The sequence below is a fragment of the Scylla paramamosain genome, chromosome 24 (assembly GCF_035594125.1).
Source record: "Scylla paramamosain isolate STU-SP2022 chromosome 24, ASM3559412v1, whole genome shotgun sequence".
Classification (NCBI taxonomy): domain Eukaryota; kingdom Metazoa; phylum Arthropoda; class Malacostraca; order Decapoda; family Portunidae; genus Scylla; species Scylla paramamosain.
Window position 1 is genome coordinate 4,745,291 of NC_087174.1, and position 14,931 is coordinate 4,760,221.

Here is a 14,931-nt window from a genome sequence, read left to right on the forward strand (position 1 = left end):
TGGGAAGGGCGTCTGTTTCAGAGGGCAGAAGCTTACGGGAAATGAACATGTAAATTTACGTGCTCCCTCTCTCTCTCTCTCTCTCTCTCTCTCTCTCTCTCTCTCTCTCTCTCTCTCTCTCTCTGTGTGTGTGTGTGTGTGTGTGTGTGTGTGTGTGTGTGTGTGTGTGTGCCCTCCAACACGCCGCAGTCTCCCCAGTTGGTGATAAAATCCATCAATTTACATTTCAGATAAAGCGCTCAACTATATTCACGTTTTTTTCCTTCCTCTCTCTCTCTCTCTCTCTCTCTCTCTCTCTCTCTCTCTCTCTCTCTCTCTACCCACGAGTCGACGGAAATCCGGAAAAAACGATCACAAATTGGAGGGAGACGGTACCTCAATCGCTACATTTCACATTAAGGAACACTGCACCAGGATCTGCGGGATTTGTGGCACTGCGAGTCTGACTTATGGATTTTTCTTATCTTTTCTTACTTTCACTCATCATTTTTTTCCTCGGTCCCTAACTCCCCTCGTTACTTTTTCCTTTCGTATTCCCATTATTGATGTTTTCCGCGCTGGAGTTTGAAGTTAAAACGCTCCTACACTTCCTCTAACTTGCATTTTCTTTCGCCGTTTTCTGTTTTTCTTGTCTGTCTTATCCTTGTTCTTTGAGACGAACTCTAGTGTATTTACTTACATTTGCGGGACGTGAAGAAGCAGGTATGAGTCTTGCGGCCTCGAGGATCTCCCAAAGCCACGTTCGCGGCACAAATGAGGGCGACAAGAGTGCCCCTGATGGTCATTGGAAGGTCTTAGAGGTGGAGTACTGGGAAAGAAAGTAAGGACTGAGATGTTACTAATACGAGAATAATGATACTGTGTATGCCTCTACTACCTCTCCTGGTGGTGGTGGTGGTGGTGGTGGTGGTACTACTACTACTACTACTACTACTACTACTACCTACTACTTATAATAATAATAGTAATAATAATAATAATATTGATAATAATGATAACGTAAAATTTTGGAAAACAAGTGAAAACAAAAGCAAAACACACACACACACACACACACACACACACACACACACACACACACACACACACACACACACACACACACACACACACATACACACAGACTCAGACATATGAAAAATACTAAAAAATAAATGCAACTCAAGCTTGGAAAATGGTTTGCTGCAAGATGAGAGCACAATTTTGAAGAGACGCCACTGATATCCAAAAGAGTAATTGAGGAATTTAAAACTTTTAGTGCTTTTTATTAATTTCATCCACTTAGATTCCCCAAGGTTACTCGAATGAAGACGACGAAGAGGAGGAGGAGGAGAAGGAGGAGGAGGAGGAGGAGGAGGAAAAGGAGGAGGAGGAGAGGAGGAAAAGGAAAAGAGGAAGAAGAAGAAGAAGAAGAAGAAGAAGAAGAAGAAGAAGAAGAAGAAGAAGAAGAAGAAGAAGAAGAAGAAAAAGAAGAAGGACAACAACAACAACAACAACAACTGCAACAACAACAACAACAACAACAACAACAACAAACAAACAAACAAACAAACAAACAAAAACAAACAAAACAAACAACAACAAAGGAATCACACTCATTAACCCACCAAAAAGTAGACACACCGGAGCGCTCAAATCAGGGAGGCAGTGACTTAGTGACCAGCACTCTTACGTGATGATTGTGGTCGCCTGAGTTTGAGTCCCGGAAGCTAGCCATGTTTGGAACGTATCGCTGAGTGGTCGAAGAATACCCACGTGCTTCCTGATTATCTTCGAGGGTGACTGACAAGAAATAACAGGTTCAAGCTTGATAAGGTCAGATTTTAAGAGATAGGAAGGAACTGGTTCTTAAATAGAGTGGTAGATGAATGGAAAGGACTCAGTAATCAGGTTATTAGTGTTGAGTCATTACGGAGCTTCAAAAGATTAGACAAGTTTATTGATGAGGATGATAAGTGGAAATAGCCAGCTATGTTTTGTAAAGAGACTTTCTCACGTGTACGAGTAAATCTGACAGTCTCTTGTAGCTTCCCTTATTTTCTTATGTTCTTATATTATTACATGGAGTTTTTTTTTTTGGGGGGGAGGGAGGGCAGCATGAGTCTTTGCAAAGGCGTCACTCCAAAAACGTTCCTGCGCCACCACAGACAAAGAGGGAGAGGGGAGATGGACAACCAACAAATTATCGACAAATGTAAGTGGCAAACCATCTAATCCTCCGAAGGAAACAGAAGACTAACAGCAAAATTCCCAACCATAACTTACGAAAAAAAATAATAAAATAAATATTATGCGAAAAGAACAAAAAAACACTACAAATACACACACACACACACACACACACACACACACATACACATGCTATTCCTATCCTAGCATATTCTCCTAAACCATCGCACTGCATCCACGGGTTCTGAGGTGGCTGGAGGCGAAGGGACTAAGGGCGACTGAGGGTGGTTGAGAGACTACAGCCATGCATCAGGTAAATCAACTCAGTCATCAGGTTAAAGGACTAGAAGCAGTAAAGGAGGCATTCAGGGCGATCGCAAAAGCCATCCACGTGACGGAGAGGACAGGGGCAATGCACAGCTGAGGATATGGTATGAAAGAAGCGGCCAGATGAAAGGACGGGGAAAAATGGGAAATGTGAAGGAGGAACAAACACGAGACACGCAAATCCATCGGGAGGAAATAAGCGAAGTGACACGGTAAAAGAGTGTATTTTTTAAGGGGGGGAACATGGCTCTTGACTCCCTCTCTCTCTCCCTCTCTCTCCCTCTCTCTCTCTCTTTCTCTCTCTCTCTCTCTGTCTACCCTGTCTACCTATCTGCCTCCCTATATTTCCTTTTATTCAAAACAATTAATTCTTACACGTTTTTTCCCTAATAATTTGTAACTTTTTAGACACTTGAATTCTGTACTGGTCTCGTAAGTGCTGTAAGCAACACTAAATTTTCACATCCCTTTTCATCACTTTATCTAATCACTCGTTTCCCTCGTTGCCTTCACTTAGCCTAGAAAGGATTAAAAGATTAACTTCCTAGTCTTTTTTTTTGTGTCATTTTTTTCTTTCTTTTTTTTTTAGTGCTCTGAGGATTAACAAACAACAACTGCAGGCGTGAGAAGGTCAATTACTAACAGCTATTAAGAGATTCGCTCCAGCACGGACTCGGAAGCCTCTATGTAGCACTGTGATTACCTCTCCACCTTGTCCTGGCTCCAGCAATGGCGTATATGACATATGCTCCTTTGTGATTTCACGCAATTTTTCTTACCCGGAGCTCGCTTAGTCTGGCTTGTCGTGTCAACCTGAGGTCAAAATAATCACGTCAAGTCTCAGGAGGGTCACTGTCACACGGGAAGCTTTATCTGTATATTAGGTGATGACTTTTTACGCCTTTCACATCATGATCTATCGTCTGTTTCATCAAGTTCAAGTTCGTATTTTTCAACGCTTCGAAGTCTTATCGCTCCTACTTTCAAAAGCCTGTGGTGGAGGTTGTTGGGTCTTTAAGGGTGTTTTCATGGTTCCAGTGATAGTTAAACAAGGATTCTGCATCATAAGCAAGAGAAACACCTATAAGAATCTGAGTGATAATTTCTGTACCCTTTAAAAATGATCGTTATGAGAGAATGGTGCGTTTCAAAATACGGGCTCAGTCAGGTAAGGTTTTCAAGGATATTTTCATGATTCCAGTGATAGTTAGAAAAGGATTCTGCATCATCAGCGATAGAAACACCTATAAGAATCTGATTGATAATTTCTGTAGCCTTTAAAACTAATCCTTATGAGACAACAGGACGTTTCAGAGTCAGATAAGATTTCCAAGGTTGCTTTCGTGATTACACATTAATGAGATAAACACCCATGAGAGCCTTACCTGTAATATCTGTGCCCTTAGAAAATAATCCTTAAGAGAGAACAGCGCATTTCAGAATACAGGCCCAGAGTTAGATAAAGATGAGTTAGCACAGGTGAATGTTACGGCAGACTGTCTTGTGTGTGTTTGGTGTGTGGAGGTGTACGCCGTCCGCTGGCTTCCTCCTTGCTACGAGATGGGTGAAGCAAAGGCAATACAGAGGGCGTGATTCTAGCTTAGCATGTAAGGACAGTAGCAGGTGACGAGGGGACAGTCTGCCATCACCGCCTCGACGCTCCACTAGGGAGAAAATACGCTAAGCCACGTCACCGTCATCATCACCATCATCACCATCATCATCATTTTCCTCTGCTTTGCTTTCTTTTTATTCAGTGTTATCCATTTTTTTTTTTTTTTTTTTTTGCGTCGTTCTCTCCTAGTTTGTTATTTTCATGTTTATCTTTCTTATGCTTTTGTTTTTACCTTTTTCATTATGTTTTTTTTATTATTTTCTTGGTTTTACTATTTTTTCTCCTTTGTTTCCTTATTCTTCTCTCTGCTATCATCCTTCTCCTCTTCTCCCTTTCCTTCTTTTTCCTTCTTCCTTTCATCATCTTTCTATTTTTCTTATAATCTTCCTCCCTTCTTTTCGTCCTTCTCTTCTTTCTGCTGTCCTCTTTTTTAGATTTCTTCTGCGCTTTCTTCGTGGTTGTCTGTTTCATGTTCTTTCCCTTCCTATCGTTTCATTGTTTTGCTTCTCCTCCCCTACTTTCCATTCTAATCTTGCTCCCTTCCATACTTGTTCTTCGTTGTTGTCCGTTTCTTTTCCTTCCCTTATTTTCACCTCCTCCTCCTCCTCCTCCTCCTCGCACAATTTCACAAGGCCCACCGCAATCAGGGAGGGACTGTGGCCTCCCCCCACCTCCTCCCTCACGCTCCCTCTGAACATCACCACAATATTTGGCGGCACGAAGAACTTTCCTCGTCTCCTGAATATGTTGGCTACGCGCTCAATACGGAATTACGAATATTGTGCTGAAGAGATAAAAATATGTGTCCATTTTTTCTTCCTCGTGTTTTTTTTTCTTCTTTCTTTTTTTCTTTTTGACGTTTCCCTCAGTGCATCTCTATCTCTGTGTCTCTGGTATCTCTTTGTGTGTCCGTGTGTCTATGTTTCTCTCTCTCTCTCTCTCTCTCTCTCTCTCTCTCTCTCTCTCTCTCTCTCTCATCTCTCTCTCTCTCTCTCTCTCTCTCTCTCTGATAGTAAAGGTCTTGATTTGTGTATTTGTGTATCATATATCTGTGTGCTGGTGCTTAACTTTATTCCTCACACACCTGCTCCACATCTGCAGTACTTATATTCACACCTGCCTTACGCCAACAAGACTTTTTTTTTTTTTAATATATATCTTTTACGTGACTTAGCAAACCGCGTTACGATCTGAACATCTGTACCCACACCTGTCACACGCACGCACACACGCACCTGTCTCTACACCTGCGAAGTCCATCCACATTTCGGCACAGTAAACTCTCAGTGAAAAAAGAAGGAGACTCAGCGACATTGACATTCACCACCTGACTGACTTTTACTTGTCTACGGTGCACGATCTTTTTTTGCGTCCTTCTCATCTGTCAGGCTGTGATGGCTTATTGTAATCTTGCTGTCTGTTTTTTTTTTTTAATTCTTCCGTCCTCATTTATGCCGTTTGCCTTTCTTCCTTTTTTTTATTCTACTTTATTCTTTCCTTCATTTCTTTCTCCTGCTTTCTTATTTTTTCCTTCGTTTCTTCCTTCTATTTTCTTCCTTCCTACTTCATTTCTTCTTTCTTTCTTCATTTTCTTCTTTCCGTCTTCCTTTCTTCCTTTCTTTTTCGTTCTTCGTTCTACCTAACCTTCCTTGTGTTCTATCTCTTCTTGGTGTTCCTTGAGATGCTACATACACCGCCATGCACAAGTGACAGGTGGTATTAGAATGGGGAACACTGCCCTCTATTAGCAAGCTTACGCACTAGTCTGGCAACTCCAGTGTCCTTTCACGACAGAATTTTTTTTAACTGGTTTTCATTAACAACACCCTCTATCAACAAGGTTTGACTATTTTTATTTATTTATTTATTCATTCTGCGTTTACTTATTTATTTGTTTATTTAGTCAGCTTTTTAGTTAGTCAGTTTGACGACCGTATATTTCGGATTTTTTAAATTGAGACACGCAAATACGCTGGTAAAAAACAATGAATAAATAAGATAAAAGTAAACAAAAAAAAGATGAACACGGATAAATAAATAAAAAAGGTAAATAAAGGAGCATGAACAGACAAGTACTCAAGCATACTAGATACAGATATACATACTGATCGATGTATAGATATATAGATAGATAAAAAGGAAGATAGGTAAATAGATAAACAAATAGATAGATGGCTAGACGGATAAACAGACAAGTAAACTGATATATATGTGATAGCAGTAGTGGTGGTGGTGGTGGTGGTGGTGGTGGTGGTGGTGAAGTGGAGAGGTTTTCCTGAGAATTAAGTGTGGTAAGGATGAGGAAATGAAGCCAGCTTTACTCTCCCACCACCGCCTCTCCCGCTCCTTCCTCTTCCTTTCCCTTGTCGTCACCACCACAACCCCTCGCCTCCCTGACTCCCTTCCCCTCACCTTCCTTCCCCCTTTCCTCGTCTCCCTCTCCCTCTCCCCTCGCCTCCCTCCCCCATCTCCTCTCACGGCCTTCTGTTGACCTCTCCCGTGAAGCTCAATGTCAATAATTCACCGCAGAAAATAAGAAAATAGAAAAAATTCGTTTGTCGCTTTCCTCCGCCTCTTGGGTCAGCCAGACAGGGCCGCGGGGGACAGCCGGCCACTGGCGCTGACGAGAGAGAGAGAGAGAGAGAGAGAGAGAGAGAGAGAGAGAGAGAGAGAGAGAGAGAGAGAGAGAGAGAGAGAGAGAGAGAGAGAGAGAGAGAGCGGAAAAGGTAGACTGTGATATGGTATAGTTTTCCCCCTGAGAGCGGCGGCCGCCAGTTGCCTCACGAAAGATGAGATCAACACAAATGATGCAAGACGGTTGGGGTAATGAATAAAGTCATTAAATTTTGCAACTCGTGAGAGGTAAGCGAGAGAGGTGCGTCTTTTAAACAAACTCTCGCTTAGACAGGTGGAAGTAAAAAATGTTTATTTGCACTTTTTAGTGGAGACAAGAGGCGGTGCGTCTAGCCGTCTGCGTGTCACTGCCCGGCCGGCGAGCCACGAGAGTCCCGAGGGAGCCGCGGGACACCTGAGGGCAGGTACACCTGCAGGAGCGGCGACAGAGCAGCGGCAGGGTACGAAAACATCACCTTCACTAATCCAAAGTAATAATATCCCAACTCCCTTCAGAAAATGACGGTAAGAGAAGGGCGCACCTGGATGCCTCACCCCGCTGCCGCAGACGCTGACGGAGGGAGATAATGTGGACTCCCTTACGCGCCGGTGGGGTCCATAAAGCTATAGAGTCAAGTGTCTGCAGGAGCGACGGGCAGCTGAGGTCTTAGTGAATGAACATGAATAAATAGGACGTAAGGACTTCCATAAGCACCCCCCCCCCTCTCTCTCTCTCTCTCTCTCTCTCTGACGACGTAGAAGAGCTTGGGTCGAGGCGGCGGCGGGTCAGTGCCTTCCCCCCACCGCTCCACTCTCAATCCCTCCTCCTCTCGCCGCCCGCCGGCACCGCCTCGCAGGAACGAAAGAGGAACGACGAGACGAAGAGTTTGTCTCGGGCGTAATCGAATCCAATGAAAGTCGTAAAAAAGAGGACCCAATAACTTATTAGAAGAGCTGTAATGGAAACTGTGAAGAGAGAGAGAGAGAGAGAGAGAGAGAGAGAGAGAGAGAGAGAGAGAGAGAGAGAGAGAGAGAGAGAGACGGGCTGGATGTCTGTTTCCTGACTGGATGACTGATTAAAGTAGGTATAGCCGTGGCAGCTCCTTCACCCATAAAACACGTCTCTATTAAATCAATGGCGTTGTCTTGGCGATGTGAAAGTTGGGTTGACGACGGTGAGGCGGTGGTGGGGCAGCTCACCGCCGTCTCCCACAACGGGCGGGAACAGCGGCCGCGGTGAAGACATGGATGAGGGCGTGTGTCTATTTCTCAGGATGATGTCAGCGTGAAGGTAAGGCGACCCACCCACACCTGCATGCCGCCGCTCCTGACTATGCACTGCCCTGCGTCTCAACCGAAGGACATCGTGTTCTCATCGGTGCCTGCACTGAGTGCTGAGCGCCGTCCAGCGCCGTCCTACGCCATCCCTCCTTCCCCCTGGGGAGTCAGAGCAGGTCTCGCGTCCCCCCAGGTACACTTGACCCCGTGTTGGGATGAGTGACACGTCCCGGTCTGTTTACCCTCCAGTGCTCGTCCCCGTCAGCGAGGCGGCACCTCCCACAGTGTACAGTAGGTCGCCTTGCTTGGCACCGGCTCCGGGCTCATGTTTGGTCTTGCCCAAAAGAAAACTGACAGAAAACCGAAAGACTGTTTCTTGATTCTTGATATTCGAGACGCGATTCTTTTGGTCATCTCGCGACTGCAGTGATGTCGCTTCGTTTCTTCGCGGTGTGTGGCACCACAGGCTCAAGACGGCGGCACCTCATTTGTTGCGCTGATTAGGAAGTACCTGCGTGGATCAGTTGGGTGTGGATGGAGACGCATCCGGCACATAACCCTTCTGCTGTAACCCACTTGACCGTGTTTGCTGGACACCCGCATGCCTCACGGGGCGGAACAGGTTATTTGGGTCGATACGCTGACGTCGATTATTGCAGGAAAAAGGAGAAAACTACAGAGACAAGGACGTCACTTTCAACAACACGGTTTAAACATTGTCATTGGAGAGCGCCCTTTGTGTAGCGTCTGCACTCTCTGCGCGGCAAGGCTGTCAAGCACCATGTCTCCAAAACCAAATAAACAGACATAAGCAGTCCCGCACCAGGGTGGTCACGTGAATATCAAAGTGTTCCCTTTATCAAGCCGCCTCTTCACTGTTTACGTCGCGGCCGCTTCCCTGCTGGACCACCGTCGCCGCGGCGCCTTTCGCTGCCCGCCATGCATTTGTCACACTGCCTCGCCTCAAGTAAAGGTCCGCAAATAAGTTGAAATATTATGCAAATGAGACACCTCTTCAGACGCGCTTATATTCTGCGTGACATTTTTCCAGCCATTCAACTCGCACCGGGATAAGGAGTGTCCCTCCGCCCCGACACACCGCTGGTGACGCGTTCCCCGCCAGTGTGTGCTGCGGCCCCGCGTGGCTAAACCAACCATTTCACAAAATTTCGTTATTACATTTGGTAATTAACGGATACATTAAAACCTCACTTGTAAAGTACTTCCTTAAACGATATTTGATAATCCAGGAGAACGAGCGATCGCTTAATACTTTATATATATATATATATATATATATATATATATATATATATATATATATATATATATATATATATATATATATATATATATATATATATATATATATATATATATATATATATATATATATATATATATATATATATATATATATGATGTTTTATTCGGCTTAACATCCTGTAGGACACACACACACACCCACACACACACACACACTTACCACTACTAAAACACACAACACACTGTTCAAATACAAAGCCGCAGAACGAAACACTGCGTCAGGAAGTTATCTAAAAAAAACTTTCGATCTTTACCGCAAAGCAGGAAGCGGACTTTTCCTGAGGAGCGAATTGGTGTCTGTTAGTGCCACCCTGACCATCATTGCATCGCGGCTCAGGACAACAGTCACTCCAGCATCTCACAATATAGTTTTCAAGTCCCGCCTTAATTTGAGTCAGAAAGGAGAACAAATAAACGTAAGAGTCTTTACTATCCAAGCAATCACAAGCCAAATAAACTTATCAAGTGTTAGATAATTAAGGCAAATAAACTACTTACATCTCTCTCTCTCTCTCTCTCTGATACGCACAACATACCACTCCACGGAACTCAAGAGCCTTCCCGCAGACATGGACAGCTGGACACACACACACACACACACACACACACACACACACACACACACACACACACATGCGCGCGCGCGCAGTGCCGTCCTGTCTCACTCCAGAAGAAACTGGCTCTCGGCACCTCTCTCCGCTCGTGTCCCGCTCTCTCCTGTACGCCTTTGTAATACTGTATTCCCTAGATCTTAAGGCGGAAGCGTGTACTCTTTCCTGCTCCGCCCCCCCCCCCTCTCTCTCTCTCTCTCTCTCTCTCTCTCTCTCTCTCTTTCTCTCTAATTCGACACGCGCCATTTGGTTGTTGGAAGAACAGCTCTCCTCTCGCGAGATCAACATGACCTTCGAAGCCTGTCCCGGATCTCTCTCTCTCTCTCTCTCTCTCTCTCTCTCTCTCTCTCTCTCTCTCTCTCTCTCTCTCTCTCTCTCTCGCTCTGAAATAATTGTAACCTAACTCCCCTCCCCCCTCCACAACAGCAAGTCGAAAATCCGAGAAATATACACGAGAATGCATAAATTTCACGCGCTGATTTGAAATTGTCTCCCGCCGCAGTATATTTGGCGGAGGTGCTGGCTGCTACACACACACACACACACACACACACATCACTTTTTTTTTTTTTTATAACGCTTGCTATCTTGGGGCCGTACAAATTGTGGTGTTTTCTTTCTTTTTTTTTTTCAACGGATGTTTAAATGTGGAAAAATATATGCATACAGAATCTTTTATTTGCAGCGACTGTCCAGCGTGTGTAAGAGAAAACTGTATCACTATTGAAGACAGAAAATGTGTCTGAAAGGTCGACTAAACCAGGTTGTAATTTTTGACCTTGTTGAATGTTGGTGTGTTTGGAGGGATTGGTGAAAGGGTAGTGGTGATGATGATGATGAGGCGGAGAAAAAGGGTAATAATGATGATAAGGAGGAGGAGGAGGAGCAGGAGGATGAGGAGGAGGAGAAGGAGGAGAAGGAAGAAACGGAGGAGGAGGAAGAGGAGTAGCAGTAAGAGGAGAAGGAGGAAGAGGAAAAGAAAAAGAAAGGAGGGACAACAAAAACAATGACGACAACAGCAACAACAACAACAAGAAAAACAAGAACAATAAGAACGTACAAAAAACAAGACCAAGAAAAAAAATGTGAAAAAAAGGAAAGAAAACAGGAAAGAAAAACTGCAAACATTACGCCATAGAAGTGATGGCGCAACGAGCAACATGTATTAGTACTGAAATGACGCAACACACACACACACACACACACACACACACACACACACACACACACACACACACACACACACACACACAACAACATACCTGCTCGTCAACACAGGTCACGTGAACACCTATGACCTCAGATGCCACAACGCAACAAACAAATAACGCAACACAACAAGACAACACAAGCAGGAAATATTAAGCTGCGCACACAAAATGAAACTGTATTCTGCTCATTCACAACTGCGCCGAGTGAGTTGGTTGAGCTGAGTGGATCTGGAAGCCGATCACTGATAATGATACTGGCATGGATTCACACCTCTATCCTTTTCTCTTGTAATCACCAAATTTGACGTTTTCCCAGGACTCGAAATATGTGTGGAACTGAATTATCCTCTATTTTGTATTCTCTTCTCTAATTCAAACCAAGAACAACAACAACAACAACAACAACAACAACGAAAAAAAAAGTGGTGCAGCGAAGTTCATTTATATATTGTATGTATGGTCATGATAATAGATTAATTGGATTTTTCTTTTTTTTCTTTCTTTATTTTTTATATATATATACATTTTTTTGTGATCTTAGCTGGTCACTTTCATAAACAAGAAAAAAAAAAAAAATACAACTGCTTGATACTTCAAGCAAACTTAAATGCAACAATAGTAAGAAAATTCAAGTCTGTCACAAGAAATTCAATGTTCCAGCAAATCAACAAGCCAATGAATGCACCGACGACGCTCATTTTATTTGCATTAACGGCTCAGTGTTGCTCTATCAGTAGCGGCACAAAGGAGACACAAGCAACGGACAAATTCATGTGGACACACTCGTCGATCAGATAATGAACACCGGTAGTGCATTCATTGGCTATTTATTATACTGGAACCTTATTTCTTGCATGACCATCATCACCGTCATCAGTATTGAAACGCGAATCACCCTTTTAAAACAAGCAAGAGTAGAAATAGATAAATAAAGAAATACATAAGATAAAATAGAAAGGGAAAAGAAAAATCCAGTCTTAAGTCAGAAAAAAAGAAAGGATAAATAAAATAAAGAAAAGGAAAAATCCGACCTTTAGCCAGAAACACGCCATCCGAAAGAGGAGAGGAATGGAAAGAAAAAAAGATACACGCGAGGTGACCAAGGTAAGCAGCACCTGATTGGAATTCATGCCAAGGTCACATTAGCATCAGTCGGTGCTTAATGGCTGGTCAGCACGCAATAAGTCAGTATCATGTTCTTGGTGCCAGCCCTGCTCCCCCCGGCCATGCCTCAACCCAAGGCTGTCTCGCATATGAATTCATCCCGAGGGCGCCGCCACACTCAGGCCCGTATTCTTCTTACACGCTTTGTTCTCACGTCAGGATTGTCAAAGGCCGCACAGATGACTGGTCGGCCTTTCACATTGTTTTTATCCTATGAATTATGCAGATTTCTTGTTAAACTGCCTCATGAAAGTTTTTTTTTCTTTATTGCTTTTTCAAAAGAGGAGTACCAAGTTTTGTTTATCAAGATAGCTCAAAAACTGAACTAGACAAATATTTCTCTTGCTTCCTCTCGCTCTATTTCTTTTATGGAACGACATTAAGTGAATTTTTCTTTATTCTTTTAGTGTTATTGTATTTATTTTTCCTAAATTGATCTCTCCGTCAAATAGAATACGATGATAAAAATCTTCTTCCAAAGTTTGTTAGAAGTAGAAGACATTAAACACCAAAGCGTTTGCGAATATTAACTACAGTATCACATTCTCATATGAATTTTTTTTTCTACAGTGACGTAGAATCCTTGTTAAACTACCACAAGTATATAAAAAAAAAAACTTTAATAACTTTCACTTGAGCCCGTTAAAAATAGTGGAGGTTAGTGGAGGTTAGACGCCGGACGTTTGAGGTTACAGTCCATAAAGGGACACAGAGAGCCGCTTATGAGGGATCTGAGGCTGTGCAGTGTCCTCATGCAAGAATGCAACACCATGTAAGCGCACGCCATGACTGGATTTCCCCAAGACTGTCTCTATCAGGTATCTTAATCCCTGGCGCGGCGCTGCATCCCTGCATGTGGTCCCCGCCGCCACCAACACTCCGCCCGATGACTGCATGCATTCCTCTCCAGGACGGAGCCGCGGCACAAAACACGCTTCACACTCCTAGTCTTTTTTCTGCCAATCATTCTTACGTGAGTCAACCAATAGATTATTTCCTCCATGTCATTTATTTTTCACAGTCCCGAGACGCAGACACTTTGAAAACAAGATTCTCAGATTACATTATAGATCTTGCTTTGGGAATCCCCGCCAGCCTCGCCAGTAATGGGGCGGCAAGAGGCGGCAGTTCTTGCGTTTATTCAGCTCTTGGCTTCCCTCCATTTGTGTAAATAATAGAAAAAAGTTCCACTCGGCGCCAGTCATACATAATTCATCCACAGACACTCGACTTCCCTCCCAAAGGCAAAACATCCCAGCTCTCGTGACTGGCGGAGGGAGGAAGACAGACGCCAACAAGTGAGTCTCCGTCTCTGCCTCATTCTTCATTTACCTCCATCACTTCAAGACGCACGCCGGGGAGGAAATGTATTGCGAACCTAAGAAAATACTGAGAGTGCGATGTAAGAGGAAAAGAGCTGGTAATGACATTAGAGCAGAATACACTTAGAAAAGAAGGAAACATGACTATATGCACACAATAAAATAAAAATAAAATATAAATAAATAAATAATTAATTAAATAGAAATAAAATAAATAGAATAAATAAACAATAAAGAAATAAATACATTAACTTTTCCACAAAAAAAAATATAAAAAAAAAACACGTACATGCGACACACGCGCGCGCGCACACACACACACACACACACACACACACACACACACACACACACACACACACACACACACACACACACACACACACACACACTCAACGCAACCAATACATGACCACAAGTACGAGTAACCAACACCTACATAACTTCATTTGTGTGTGTGTGTGTGTGTGTGTGTGTGTGTGTGTGTGTGTGTGTGTGTGTGTGTGTGTGTGTGTGTTCGGCAGTCATTCACGCCTCGCTTTCCCTGGAGTGACTAAAGGGGCTTCGTTCCAAGGCTATTTCGCATCATGTTCCCTCCTTGTCTGGGAAATGGGCGCCCATCAGCTCGCTCGGAGACTCAGCGCAGATGCAAATTCACAAGTTACGTGTGTGCTTGTCTTGGAGAGGTGGAGGACCAGGAAGGGGGAGGATGGGGGAATAGAGGAATAAGGGTGATAGGAGGGGGATGAAGGGGTAAGGGTGATAGGTAGGGAGCAAAGAGGTCAGGAGGATGTGTGTGTGTGTGTGTGTGTGTGTGTGTGTGTGTGTGTGTGTGTGTGTGTGTGTGTGTGTGTGTGTGTGTGTGTGTGTGTGTGTGTTAGGACTGTCTAAATAATGTTATGGTAATGTTAAGTACTGTCTCGATGTTTTTACCAGATACAAACTACGAATACTATCAGAGAGAGAGAGAGAGAGAGAGAGAGAGAGAGAGAGAGAGAGAGAGAGAGAGAGAGAGAGAGAGAGAGAGAGAGAGAGAGAGAGAGAGAGAGAGAGAGAGAGAGAGAGAGAGAGAGAGAGAGAGAGGCAAGGAACACGAAAAACCGGACAAAACACACACACACACACACACACACACACACACACACACACACACACACACACACACACACACACACACACACACACACACACACACACACACGTTATAAAAATATCCCCCTGCCGATCTATTCCTGATGCTGACATAATCCACTTTTTCAATAAGGATTCTCATTATGTACCGGACACGGGCTAAT